Here is a 14,713-nt window from a genome sequence, read left to right on the forward strand (position 1 = left end):
ACATAACCCACCTATTACTGACCAATAACTACATAGCAAATACATGCTTACATATGCTTATAAAGGGATACATCTGCGTTAAATACATTTAGTGAGGATGCATATACACACATTCCACTGCCCTGATGGACAAAGAAATACTCCTCCCTTCCCCACAACCCAGCTAATTTTCCCCAGGAGCTCCCTGCCAGGCCTGCTAACTTGCCAATTAAAAAACTTAGCTAAATTTCTTTTTTGCAGTTTGGTTTATATATTTGGTTTAAATATATTTCTTTAGGTCAATACTGAGACTCTCAGAATCTGTTCTGTCCCTTCTCTACCCCAAGATGGGGATCTGTGTGTGTGTTTGTGTACTCATGGTGATGGGAGAGAGGCATGTATTTGCTTAGAGCTCTTGTACTGTTCTCTTTGTGCTAACTGCCCTTCACCCTTTTGGTCACTGACCCTATTGTGGGCATTTGCTGTTGCTTGGCTGGTTGTTTTTCTTGTAGGTTGGCAAAGGTGGGTGGTCTAACCTCTACACTCCCCAGGGCTGGGTGCGCTCCTGAGATCCATCTGTGACTCTCCTTAGTAACCCTTGACCCCATAAGCTAATCAATGGCATCATGAGCTGTCTTCTACATGCTTGCACAAGATGGTAAGAAATTGTGGTGACTTACCACCCTATGTGGTAATTCTGGTGTGACCGGGGTAAAGGGCATAGGGAAGAGAAAGCTTTCTTGGGAACCCTTGTTTCAGGAGGGGAATGGATTAAAAGAGTTGGGGACCTGACACATTTTTTTAAAGTTTATTGAGAGAAACCAACAAAAATCCTTTCAACCAAAGAGATTCTAAAAATAATATAGGCCTTTTTATCCAGTGGGGTCACATAAATTTTTTATTCCTTTTGGAATAAAGTAAGCATGTGAATTTCTAGCTCCTTTTAATCTGTCACTCACGTATCATATGTCAAGGGGCTGGCACTGAAAAGTGAATTACATAATGAGTGAGTGGAAGACGTTTTTTTCCTGACATAAGTATGCCTTAAATTACATATTGTTCATCTGGTTTTTAAAATATGGAGCTCTATTTTTTGTGGTTGTCAAATATGTCTCAAAAAGCCTATAATTTCTCAGTAAGAATCAGAAGAACTTATCTGCATAACAAAGTGGAAGCTATGCTTTTGGTTCTCAAGGTACCATTATTTGGAGATAAGTGAGGTTTATTTGCGTTTCATTAATCATTATTGCTGAGGGTGAATAATAATAATAATAATAGTGATAATAATATTTTGTGTCACTCTAAACTCCCTGCCTAAGAGGTGCCAAGAGGTGGTGGACACACATACCGAAACCTTACATCTGGATATACTGTGTGCCTGGGTGGAGGAGCTGGGCCTATGAAGACAACCTGTGTTCCTGAGGCTGTGATAATTGAGTTCTAACATTTCTGTTCACAGCAACATACTGAGAAGGGAATAGGAGAAAGTAGACTCCCTCGCACAGAGTAACATAAAGTAGCACGTCCAGCATACTAAGAAGGAAACAACATCACCTGTAATGGGCCCTGTGTCCTTTTATCCCCACAATAGTGCTGTGAGGTTGAGGGGCCACATGGATCCTGTGACAGTCAGAGGAGCAAGGCTCTGGACAGGTGAAATCACAGGCCAGGGTTAGGCAGATGGTGAGTGACAGAGCCTTGGTCTCTCCCTGTCCCTCTAGGTAGTGATCACAGCAACACTCAGGAAAGCCTTACTGTTTCATTTTTACAGTGAGGGTTACAGAAGTTAATAAAGCTGTCTGATGTCTCCAACTTTATTTATTTTTTGGCATCTTCTACTCAGTAAGTGACAAGGTTTAGATTTCACCTAGTTCTGACTGATGCCAAGGAAAGCAAACTTTGTCCTCAGGAGAAATCTGTCATGGAATATCAATATGTAAAAAAAAAAAAAGGATAAAAGAACATTAGTATATACTCATTTTATAAATATATATTATAACATTTACTTATAAAAGTATCAATAGAACAATTAGTGTATCAAGATGATGATAAACACTGGAAATTTAAATATAACCAATAGTTTTATATAAAATTATATCATATTTATTTTAGTTTCAGTTTCCAATTTATTTTCAGTTTCCTATTATTTGAAAGTCTCAAATTTTAAAATATAACCAGTTGGAGATGTTATTTTTTTAGTAACTCCTTTTTTTTTTTGGTCTTAGGTCATTTAAGCCAATCTCAAAATTTGAAAATTAGAAGAAGAGAAACAGGAATGTTTTCTTTCGAAGTTGATATCTTAACATTTACTACTGAAAATATCCTATGCTCTTAATGATTTCTCAGCTATAATTTTTCATCACCTGTAGGAAATAATTTGGATATCATGTAAAGTTCAATAGTGCAGGTGTATGAAATCTTATATTCCTCATGACTTCCCTCCCAAATAGCAACTTCAATGTGAAAATGGTCAACTCTTTTGTCCTATGTTCTGTGTGGCTTATAAGCTTTGATTTTCAAGTTCACCCATCACTTTATTTGCTAACATCGGTGTAGTAATGCTTCTACTGCGTTTCCAGTCTGTAGAGAGCTTGTTGCCACTTCACGGTGGCTACTGAATGCATGACAGCCACGCCACGAGGGAGCTGTGCCCAGCGTGCAGCTAAGTGTGGCTCACGTGTGCTGAAGAGTATCCTCACCTCTACAAATTATGTCGACAGACGTGCTCAGACTTCAAATGAATATCACTACAGGATGGATTTCTTTCTGGTTGGTGAAGAAATTTCAAGAAATTCAAATATATGGTTAGGGATGCTAAGATAGGATTGTTATCTTGAAGTTAACTCAGCTGCCCATGTGGTCATGTCATAGACTCTTGTGCAAAATTTTGTTACATAATATATTTAAGTGTTTAAGTTTTACTGCAGTATAACTTACACACAAAGATATGTTAAATGGAATGAGAATTGGTGCACCAAAAGACACCAATATTTTAGGGTTTGAAGAATGAGTAGGAGGTCTGGGAGGGAGAGGGAAGAGAGATCCATGCATATACCATGGTCCTCTATATCTAATGCCTCTGTTGGGTTTCTAAGGAACTTTCTCTGGGTTTCTCTTGAAGCTCTGTAATCTTCTATAATTTTGGTATTCTAGAGTTTCAAAAGTGTATTAAGGTGGAAATTAATTTTTATATGTTTTGCTCAGTTCATGATGCAGGTTTTCAATTTGGTGACGTGCCTCTCTCTAGCTCTGAGAAGTTATTTCATTATTTCTTCAAAATTATATTATCTCAATTTTGTACTATCTTCCTTATAACACCTGCTTTGAAACCCCATGTCTTTGTGCTCTCATCTCCTTTGCCTCCATGACCTGGAAAATTTCCTTAAAATGATTTTTCAAGCGTTCTAATGAAACACTTTCGGAAAACCCATTTTTTTTTTCTTTTTCTTTAGCCTATACCTTGTTCTTAATCTTTTCCCCTTTTTAAATGGAATCCAAGTCCTTTAAAAACTAAATCTATTACTTTATTTCAAATTTCTAGGGTTAAAATTAGAATTTTCAAGTTCCCTTCTTTCCCCAAACCATCTTCAATGACACATTTGTTCTCTAGTGAGGATGATGGACCGTACATTATTGTACCTGTGACTGGCAGGATATAATTCAAGGTGCGTGGAGACAGCCATTAATTACCTCCCCCCACTCCCTCTAGCTCCTGCCCCATTACTGGGAACAGGTGTGCTTTTCCCATGATTCCAGCAGCCACAATAGAAGTACATTGGGTCTTTTGGTCACTGATGAGTACCTTCTCATTGTTCTATGTTTTAGTATAAATATATCCCCATTTATGCTTCTGCTATCATTTTATCATTGTATGGTCTTAGGAGAGAAACAAAACCAATGTATGTACCCTTAGTCAGCCATCTGGAATACAAGTCTTGTGAGATGAACTGCTAGCTGTGTTATAAAAAAGATTAGGTAGGTGGACATCTGTGATATAGTAAGGGGGTAGAGGAGTGGGGTGGAGAAAGGTGACCAGTGTTATGAAGGGCATGTTATGAAGGTTAGAAGGGTGACCAGTGTTATGAAGGGCAGGGAGTGTTTGAGAAGAGGAGTCAGATGGGACTCCTTGGGGCTTTGTGGGATGGTGGGACAGCAGCACAGGCAGATTGAAACAGGAAAGACATGGCCAATAATGATCTTGTTACCTACATACTGTTCCCTCTCCTGCATTTTGATTTGATTTTGTCATTTGGTACTGACTGAGCTTCTTCCTGAGTACAGTAGACACAGTCCTGAGACTGCAGAGCATCCTGGATAGGGGGTCCCAGTGCGATTTACTGCCTGAGTGCCTCATGCATTGCAACTCCTTCACCGTGCAAATGACCCATCAGCAGAAATGATAAAGCATGCTTTAAACACAGTGAGGGAATCCAATGATCATTTGTGATAACACATCTGGTGTTATCAGTAGCTCTGCACCTGCAATGGAAACACAGCAGGAGGCTGTTTGCAAATATGTAAAGTCTTGTCAAAGGATGCCTTGTGCCGAAGTAGCAGACAGTAGCTTCTCTGAAAATGCTTCTATTGCAGTAACAACTATTATTGATTATCCATAACTTTTAGAGACTTGACTGCATATAATTATCACAACATTATGGTAGGTGTTGTTGTTATATATCAGATACCCGAATTCAAAGGAATTAAAGCACAAGATCATGCACCAGTAATGGGCAGAGACAGGATCTGAACTTCTGCCTGCCTGACTGTTTTTCACTGTCCCTCTGGATACTCTACACCGTCACCCACACCAGCACTTCTTTGAGTCTTCCTTGCCTATGCTTACTTTCTCTGTAGCATTAAGTACTCTAATATTGGAAGTATCTGAGGAAATCCAGGCCTTGCTGATGGGTACAGTTTTGTGGCGATCGGAGGCAGCTAGGTACAGAAAAGCCTCACCACAACCAACAGGTTCCCTTCAGTGCCACAAAGGGATCTGGAGGAAGTATCCACTGGGAACTGGCTTTTGGAGTTCCAGTATGCCCCGGTGTGCCCTGTGGCCTCATCCTTGATCCTTCAACATAAAGAAGGGAGGCAATGAGCAGGCTGAAAGGTGGGACATAAAGACAAAGGGAAGATATATTAAAATGACTGCAAAAGACGTACACCATTCCCGTCACCAGTGGGGAGACTTACTTTTTAAGAGAAATGCACATACTATATATATATATATATATATATATATATATATATATATATATAATCTCCATTACATTTCACTTGAGTGAAAAGTTTTATACACTCACACACACACACACACACACACACACATATATTTCCATTACATTGTACTTCCCATACAGCATTGTAACTAATTCGTGAGTTAGATCAGCTGAGCATTTACTACATGCAAGACACTGTTTTAGGGATTAAAGATCTAGCAGTGAATGACACAAACAAAAATCCCTCCCCTTGGAGAAAATGTATACGTGTATGTATGTATACATTAAGATTTTATTTATGTATCTGACACACAGAGAGAAGGCACAAGTAGGCACAATGGCAGGGAGAGAGAGAAAGAAAGAAGATCCCCAATGAGCAGGATCCTGAGATTATGACCTGAGTCAAAGGCAGATGCTTAACCGACTGAGCCACCCAGGTGCCCCAAGAAACTGTATTTGAACAATTATACAAGAATGTAAAATGTGAGAAGGGAAGATAGATAGAAATGATTATATAATTTCTCAGAGAGATTGTATTAAGTGATGCCATGAACAAAGGCGAATATTAAACAGACTGAGGAAAAACAAATTGCCACTCATATACTGAAGGTTTATGTGTAATATGCCCTTGCCAATTTATTTCATACCATGGCACATATAAAAGTGGGTGATGTGAGTTCAGTAACCTGGGGTAAGTGAATGGGGCTCTGTGCAGCCTGAGCAACAGGGCTGCCTGAGACCAAAGTTGTCCACGTTTCAGCATGCTTATAATTCATGTGTGACATATACTATTGTGTGCCACCTGATGAACTCTGTACTCAAAGTTCCTACAAACTGAAAAAACAACAACAACAACTGATATTCTAATTGAATAACGGGAAACTATGATGAATTCACAGAGAAAACACCAAAACCTAAAAGTTGTATGAAAAGATGCTCACCCTCACTAATAGCTAGAGAAATGCAAAAGAAATCACCTTTCTTGTCACAAAAGAACATCACATATTGTTAGAAATCGGTATGCTTAATCTTCTTGATGGAAATGCAAGTTTATTTTTCTGGAAAGCAATCTGGTATGATGCATTGAAATAAAAAAGTATGCCTATTGCATACAAAGAGAGCCTCCTTTGTAATGCCAAAGGATTGGAATGGCTCAAAATGCCATCCACTAAGGACCAGTAAAATAAAGATACACCCAAGTACTGAACTCCTGCGTGGTTGGGGAAATTCAGGAATCCCCACCTTTATGCTGGAATGAAAGTGTCAAGGCATGATGTCAAGATAAGAAAACAAAGTGGGGATTCCTCCATATGGCCATGTGTGTGGATGTTTGTAAATTCCTGGAACTCCAGGGGCCCTCATAAAAGCTGAGTTGTTTTTGCATCTGTGTCCCTTGAGAACGTCAGCACTATTAGGAGGACACCAGGTATGCACAAGACAGCAAAGTAATAAGTCTTTTTTCTGAACCATCTAGGGAAATGGCAGAGGTCTGCTCATGTGGGTTGTGTGGGTCAAGACTTTTCCTCAGTCCACTCGGACCCTCCAGCATCTCTGGAAGCCAGGCCTGCATTTATCAGGAGACAGCTTATCAGATAGATATATGATGCCTATTCAGGGAAAGCCAGGGGATCCTTGGTTTTTTAATTTTTTCTGCATATGTACATATATTTGAGTATAGTTAGCAGATAATTTTGGATCTTGGTTTTTAATGTAACATTATAATGTACATTATTATTGTGTGAACTCTTTTAAGTAATATACTTATCTTCACAAGTTTGACAGTCACAAACACTTTTCATATACATTATCTTCTTCGATCCTGACCTCTTTATTTGTTCTCTTCTTGAGGGCAATGCACAAAGAGAGAAAAAGTATTTTAGACAATCCGCCTGTTGATAATTGAGCAGTCCATTTGATGGCTGCTAAGATACTTCCTTAATCTTTTTCAGGGAAGCTCATGAAACAAGAATTTCTGACCCACAATCAATCTTTGACAGATATAATTGATATTCTAAAGTAGCAGATGCAGAAATTTACAGTATATTTTAAAACTTAATTGATTTATAAAACCACATGGAGGGATTACCAAGGAAATCAATTCCTGTAATTTGCTGGGAGACCGATATGGTCTTCTGAGAGCAACCAGGAGTCTTGTCTGGAGGGAAAGGGATACAGTTAAGACTCATATTCTAGGTCTGACCCTACAACTGTGTGGTCCAGGAACTCAGCCCTGGTCCCCTGGTGACTCATCTCTGAGATGAGGACTTTGGCATGATTGCCCACAGTTTGATATACATTTGTAAAGTAGTTTAAAAGTGTTCTAATTGCTTTCTCACACTTCGGCTTTATTTTTCATAGTGGCCCTGGGAAATAGCTAGACCATGATTTGGCATTTGTAATAAGAAAAATGTTGGGGGAGGTCCAGAGAGGTTCAGAGACATGGCCCAGAGTTGCATGGCCTGAGCAGGGTCTCTTGGCCTTTAGGAGTGCTGCCATCCTGAGTTCTGAAGACACCTGATGCTGTTCCAGAGGTACTTCTTATATGGAAGCAGATGTCTGCTCAGCCTCCTGACCATCAGCACCACAAACCCTACAGGGTAGACTTTCCTAAAACAGGGCCAAAAGATTAAAGTAAGCCTAGAAGGGAAAGGCAGTAGATGATAATTACCAAATTTCATGTCTCAGATGTAAATTTTTGCTTCTGGAAGGGGAGGGACTTTCTCAGTCAAAATAAAAGTGAGATGAAATTTCAAAAAATAAAAATTTTTACTGTTGACAACTTTAGATTTTTCTGTTATTGTTCTTAATGTGAGAGGACTATTGAAATATAATTCACTTACCATACCCTAGACTAACGTAAAAAGTATAATTGCATGGCTTTTGGTATATTCACAGAGGTGTGCAAATATCATCACGATCAAATTTAGAACATTTTCCTCACCCAAAATGATACCTTGTAAGTACTTTCAATCACTCCCACTCTTTCAAACTCCCTCCCACAAGCCTATTCAATTACTAATTTCATTTCTCTCTCTCTCTCTCTCTCTATTTGCATATTATGCACATTTCCTATAAATGGGATTGTATAATATGGCATCTTTTGTGACTGGTTTCTTTTACTTAGCAAAACAATATCAAGGTTCACCTATGCTGTTGCATGTATTGGTACTTCATTTAATTTTATTGCCAAGTAATATTCGATTTATGGGCATACCACATTTTATTTATCCATTCATTAATTGTTTTCACTTTTTGGCTATTATGAATAATTCACTTATGAATGTCTGTGTACAAGTTTTTGTGTAGATACAGGTCTTTATTTATTTTGGCTAATGCCTAGAAATATATTTGCTGGATCAAATAATATCTCGTTGTTTAACTTTTTAAGGAACTACCAAACCTTTTTCTAAAGCATTTGCACCATTTTATATTCCCACCAGATGTCTCAGTGTTCCAATCTCTTCACATCCCCATCAGCATACATTATCTGTTTTTTTTATTATAATCATCCTAGAGGGTATGAAGTGGCATTTCATTGTGGTTTTAATTTCCATTTTCCTGATAATTATAGATACTGAATGTCTTTTCATGTTCTTACTGGGCATTTGTGTGTCTTCTTTGCAGAAATGACCATTCAAATCATAGCCCCTTTTTTATTAGACATCATGAATTTTTTCTAATTATTGATCAAATTTTAAAATAAGATTTAAAAAAAAAAATTCAGTGTTCCAAGATTCATTGTTTATGCACCACACCCAGTGCTTCATGCAATACGTGCCCTCCTTAATATCCACCACCAGGTTTACCCAAACCTTTACTCCCCTCCTCTCCAAAATCCTCAGTTTGTTTCTCAGAGTCCACAGTCTCTCATAGTCTCCCCCTCTAATTTCCCCCAACTCACTTCTCTATACCCTTCATGTATTCACCTCCCTATACCCTTCATGTTATTCCTTATACTCCACAAGTAAGTGAAACCATATGATACTTGACTGTCTCTGCTTGACTTATTTCACTCAGCATAATCTCTTCCAGTCCTGTCCATGTTAATAAAAAAGTTGAGTATTCATCCTTTCTGATTGGGCATAATATTCCATTGTATATATGGACCATATCTTTTTTATTCATATGTCTGTTGAAGGGCATCTTGGCTCTTTCCACAGTTTGGTGACTGTAGCCATTGCTGCTATAAACATTGGAGTACAAATGGCTCTTCTTTTCACTATGTCTGTATCTTTAGGGTAAATACCAAGTAGTACAATTGCAGGGTCATAGCGTAGCTCTATTTTTAATTTCTTAAGGAATCTCCACACTGTTTTCCAAAGTGGCTGCACAAACTTGCATTTCCACCAATAGTGTTATAGGGTTCCCCTTTCTCCACATCCTCTCCAACACTAGTTATTTACTGTCTTGTTAATTTTGGTCATTCTAACTGGTGGTATCTCAATTTGGTTTTGATTTGAATTTCCCTGATGACTAATGATGATGAACATTTTTGACAAAGCAAGAAAAAATACATAGTAGAAGAAAGACAATCTCTTAGATAAATGATGCTGAGAAAATTGGACAGCTATGTGTAGAAGAATGAAACTCGACCATTCTCTCACCATACACAAAGATAAACTCAAAACAGATAAAAGACCTCAACGTGAGGCAGGATCTATCAAAATCCTAAAGGAGAACATAGGCAGTAACCTCTTCAACATCAGGCACGGCAACTTCTTTCAAGATATGCCTCCGAAGACAAAGGAAACAAAAGCGAAAATGAACTTTTGGGACTTCATCAAGATCAAAAACTTTAGCACAGCGAAGAAAACAGTTAACAAAACAAAGAGGCAACCCATGGAATGGGAGAAGATGTTTGCAAATGACACTACAGACAAAGGGCTGATATCCAATATCTATAAAGAACTCCTCAAACTCAACACACACAAAACAGATAATCATGTCAAAAAAAAAGGGGGGGGGGGGCAGAAGACATAAACAGACACTTCTCCAAAGAAGACATACAAATGGCTAACAGACATGAAAAAATGTCCTTTGTTTATTTTAAATTGGGTTATTTGTCTTGTTACTGAGTTGTGAGCATTCCTTATATATTCGAGGTTCAAGTCCCTTATTATAGGTAGAATTTTCAAATATTTTCACCCATTGTATGTGTTGTCTTTTCAGTTCTTTGATGGTGTCCTTTAAGACACAAGGTTTTACATTTTATGAAGTCTCATTTGTCCATTTTATATTTTCATGTGAACTTAAAGTGCCAAATCTAAGAAGGAGCTGTCTAACTCAAAGTCATTAAGATCTTGTTTTATAGTTTTAGCTCTTACATGTAGTCCTATGATCCATTTTGAGTCAATTTTGAGGTATGCTGTGAAGAGTTTAACTTTATTCTTTTGCCTATAGATATTCAGTTATATTAACACCTTTTGTTGAAAATACTGTTCCTTCCCCAGTTTTAATATCTTTTTGCAAAATGAGTTCACCTAATCTGTGGGGATTTATTTTTGGACTCTCAATTTTATTCCATTTATCTCTATGTCAATTCTAATGCCAGTACCATACAGCTCAAACTATTGTAGTTTTATAGTTAGTTTTAAAATTGGGCAGTTTACATTCTCCTATTTTTTCTTGCCCAAAATTTCTTTGGCTAGTCATAGTTCCTTACATTTCTGTATGAATTTTAGGATTAGATCATCCATCTGCATTTTTTGGGGATTTGGACAGAAATTTCCCTTAATTCATAGATTAACTTGGAGAGTATTGTTATTTTAAAAATGTTTTATCTTCCGAGAGATAAGTGACACCATAAGACGAAACAACATTAGAATAATTGGGATTCCAGAAGAAGAAGAAAGAGAGAGAGGAGCAGAAGGTATACTGGAGAGAATTATTGGGGAGAATTTCCCCAATATGGCAAAGGGAACGAGCATCAAAATTCAGGAGGTTCAGAGAACGCCCCTCAAAATCAATAAGAATAGGCCCAAACCCCGTCACCTAATAGTAAAATTTACAAGTCTCAGTGACAAAGCGAAAATCCTGAAAGCAGCCCGGGAAAAGAAGTCTGTAACATACAATGGTAAAAATATTAGATTGGCAGCTGACTTATCCAGAGACAGCTGGCATGATATTTTCAGAGCAATAAATGAGAAAAACATGCAGCCAAGAATACTATATCTAGCTAGACTATCATTGAAAATGGAAGGAGAGATTAAAAGCTTCCAGGACAAACAAAAACTGAAAGAATTTGCAAACACCAAACCAGCTCTACAGGAAATCTTGAAAGGGGTCCTCTAAGCAAAGAGAGAGCCCACAAGTGGTAGATCAGAAAGGAACAGAGACCATATACAATAACAGCCACCTTACAGGCAATACAATGGCACTAAATTCATATCTCTCAATAGTTACCATGAATGTTAATGGGCTAAATGCCCCAGTCAAAAGACACAGGGTATCAGAATGGATAAAAAAACAAAACCCATATATATGTTGCCTCCAAGAAACTCATTTGAAGCCCGAAGATACCTCCAGATTTAAAGTGAGGGGGTGGAAAAGTATTTACCATGCTAATGGACATCAGAAGAAAGCAGGAGTGGCAATCCTTATATCAGATCAATTAGATTTTAAACCAAAGACTATAATAAGAGATGAGGAAGGACATACTCAAAGGGTCTGTACAACAAGAAGATTTAACAATTTTAAATATCTATTCCCCCAACATGGGAGCAGCCAACTATATAAACCAATTAATAAAAAAATCAAAGAAACACATCAACAATAATACAATAATAGTAGGGGACTTTAACACTCCCCTCACTGAAATGGACAGGTCATCCAAGCAAAAGATCAACAAGGAAATAAAGGTCTTAAACAACACACTGGACCAGATGGACATCACAGATATATTCAGAACATTTCATCCCAAAGCAACAGAATACACATTCTTCTCTAGTGCACATGGAACATTCTCCAGAATAGATCACATCCTCGGTCCTAAATCAGGACTCAATCAGTATCAAAAGATTGGGATCATTCCCTGCATATTTTCAGACAGCAATGCTCTAAATCTAGAACTCAACCACAAAAGGAAGTTTGCAAAGAACCCAAATACATGGAGACTAAACAGCATCCTTCTAAAGAATGAATGGGTCAACCGGGAAATTAAAGAAGAACAGAAAAAATCATGGAAACAAATGATAATGAAAATATAACGGTTCAAAATCTGTGGGACACAACAAAGGCAGTCCTGAGAGGAAAATATATAGTGGTACAAGCCTTTCTCAAAAAACAAGAAAGGTCTCAGGTACACAACCTAACCCTACACCTAAAGGAGCTGGAGAAAGAACAAGAAAGAAACCCTAAGCCCAGCATGAGAAGAGAAATCATAAAGATCAGAGCAGAAATCAATGAAATAGAAACCAAAAAAACAATAGAAGAAATCAACGAAACTAGGAGCTGGTTCTTTGAAAGAATTAATAAAATCGATAAACCCCAGGCCCGACTTATCAAAAACAAAAGAGAAAGGACCCAAATAAATAAAATCATGAATGAAAGAGGAGAGATCACAACTAACACCAAAGAAGTACAAACTATTATAAGAACATACTATGAGCAACTCTATGCCAACAAATTTGACAATCTGGAAGAAATGGATGCATTCCTAGAAACATATAAACAACAACAACTGAACCAGGAAGAAGTAGAAAGCCTGAAAGACCCATAACCAGTAAGGAGATTGAGACAGTCATTAAAAATCTCCAAACAAACAAAAGCCCAGGGCCTTACGGCTTCCCAGGGGAATTCTCCCAAACATATAATGAAGAAATAATTCCTATTCTCCTGAAACTGTTCCAAAAAATAGAAATGGAAGGAAAACTTCCAAACTCATTTTATGAGGCCAGCATCACCTTGATCCCAAAACCAGACAAGGATCCCATCAAAAAAGAGAGCTATAGACCAATATCCTTGATGAACACAGATCCGAAAATACTCAACAAAATACTAGCCAATAGGATTCAACAGTACATTAAAAGGATTATTCACCACGACCAACTGGGATTTATTCCAGGGCTGCAAGGTTGGTTCAACATCTGCAAATCAATCAATGTGATACAACACATTAATAAAAGAAAAAACAAGAACCATATGATACTCTCAATCGATGCTGAAAAAGCATTTGACAAAGTACAGCATCCCTTCCTGATCAAAACTCTTCAAAGTGTAGGGATAGAGGGCACATACCTCAATATCATCAAAGCCATTTATGAAAAACCCACCGCAAATATCATTCTCAATGGAGAAAAACTGAAAGCTTTTCCGCTAAGGTCAGGAACACGGCAGGGATGTCCATTATCACCACTGCTATTCAACATAGTACTAGAGGTCCTAGCCTCAGCAATCAGACAACAAAAGGAAATTAAAGGCATTCAAATCGGCAAAGAAGAAGTCAAATTATCACTCTTCGCAGATGATATGATATTATATGTGCAAACCCAAAAGACTCCACTCCAAAACTGCTAAAACTGATACAGGAATTCATTAAAGTGTCAGGATATAAAATCAATGCACAGAAATCAGTTGCATTTCTCTACACCAACAACAAGACAGAAGAAAGAGAAATTAAGGCGTCAATCCCATTTACAGTTGCACCCAAAACCATAAGATACCTAGGAATAAACCTAACCAAAGAGGCACAGAATCTATCCTCAGAAAACTAAAAAGTACTCATGAAAGAAATGGAGGAAGACACAAAGAAATGGAAAAATGTTCCATGCTCCTGGATTGGAAGAATAAATATTGTGAAAATGTCTATGCTACCTAAAGCAATCTACACATTTAATGCAATTCCTATCAAAGTACCATCCATCTTTTTCAAGAAATGGAACAAATAATTCTAAAATTTATATGGAACCAGAAAAGACCTCGAATAGCCAAAGGGATATTGAAAAAGAAAGCCAAAATTGGTGGCATCACAATTCCGGACTTCAAGCTCTATTACAAAGCTGTCATCATCAAGACAGCATGGTACTGGCACAAAAACGGACACATAGATCAATGGAACAGAATAGAGAGCCCAGAAATAGACCCTCAACTCTACAGTCAACTAATCTTCGACAAAGCAGGAAAGAATGTCCAATGGAAAAAAGACAGCCTCTTCAATAAATGGTGCTGGGAAAATTGGACAGCCACATGCAGAAAAATGAAATTGGACCATTTCCTTACACCACGCACAAAAATAGACTCCAAATGGATGATGGACCTCAATGTGCGAAAGGAATCCATCCAAATCCTTGAGGAGAACACAGGCAGCAACCTCTTCTACCTCAGCCGCAGTAACATCTTCCTAGGAACAACGCCAAAGGCAAGGGAAGCAAGGGCAAAAATGAATTATTGAGATTTCATCAAGATCAAAAGCTTTTGCACAGCAAAGGAAACAGTTAACAAAATCAAAAGACAACTGACAGAATGGGAGAAGATATTTGCAAATGACATATCAGATAAAGGACTAGTGTCCAGAATCT

This window comes from Mustela lutreola, chromosome 3, assembly GCF_030435805.1.
Source record: "Mustela lutreola isolate mMusLut2 chromosome 3, mMusLut2.pri, whole genome shotgun sequence".
Lineage (NCBI taxonomy): Eukaryota > Metazoa > Chordata > Mammalia > Carnivora > Mustelidae > Mustela > Mustela lutreola.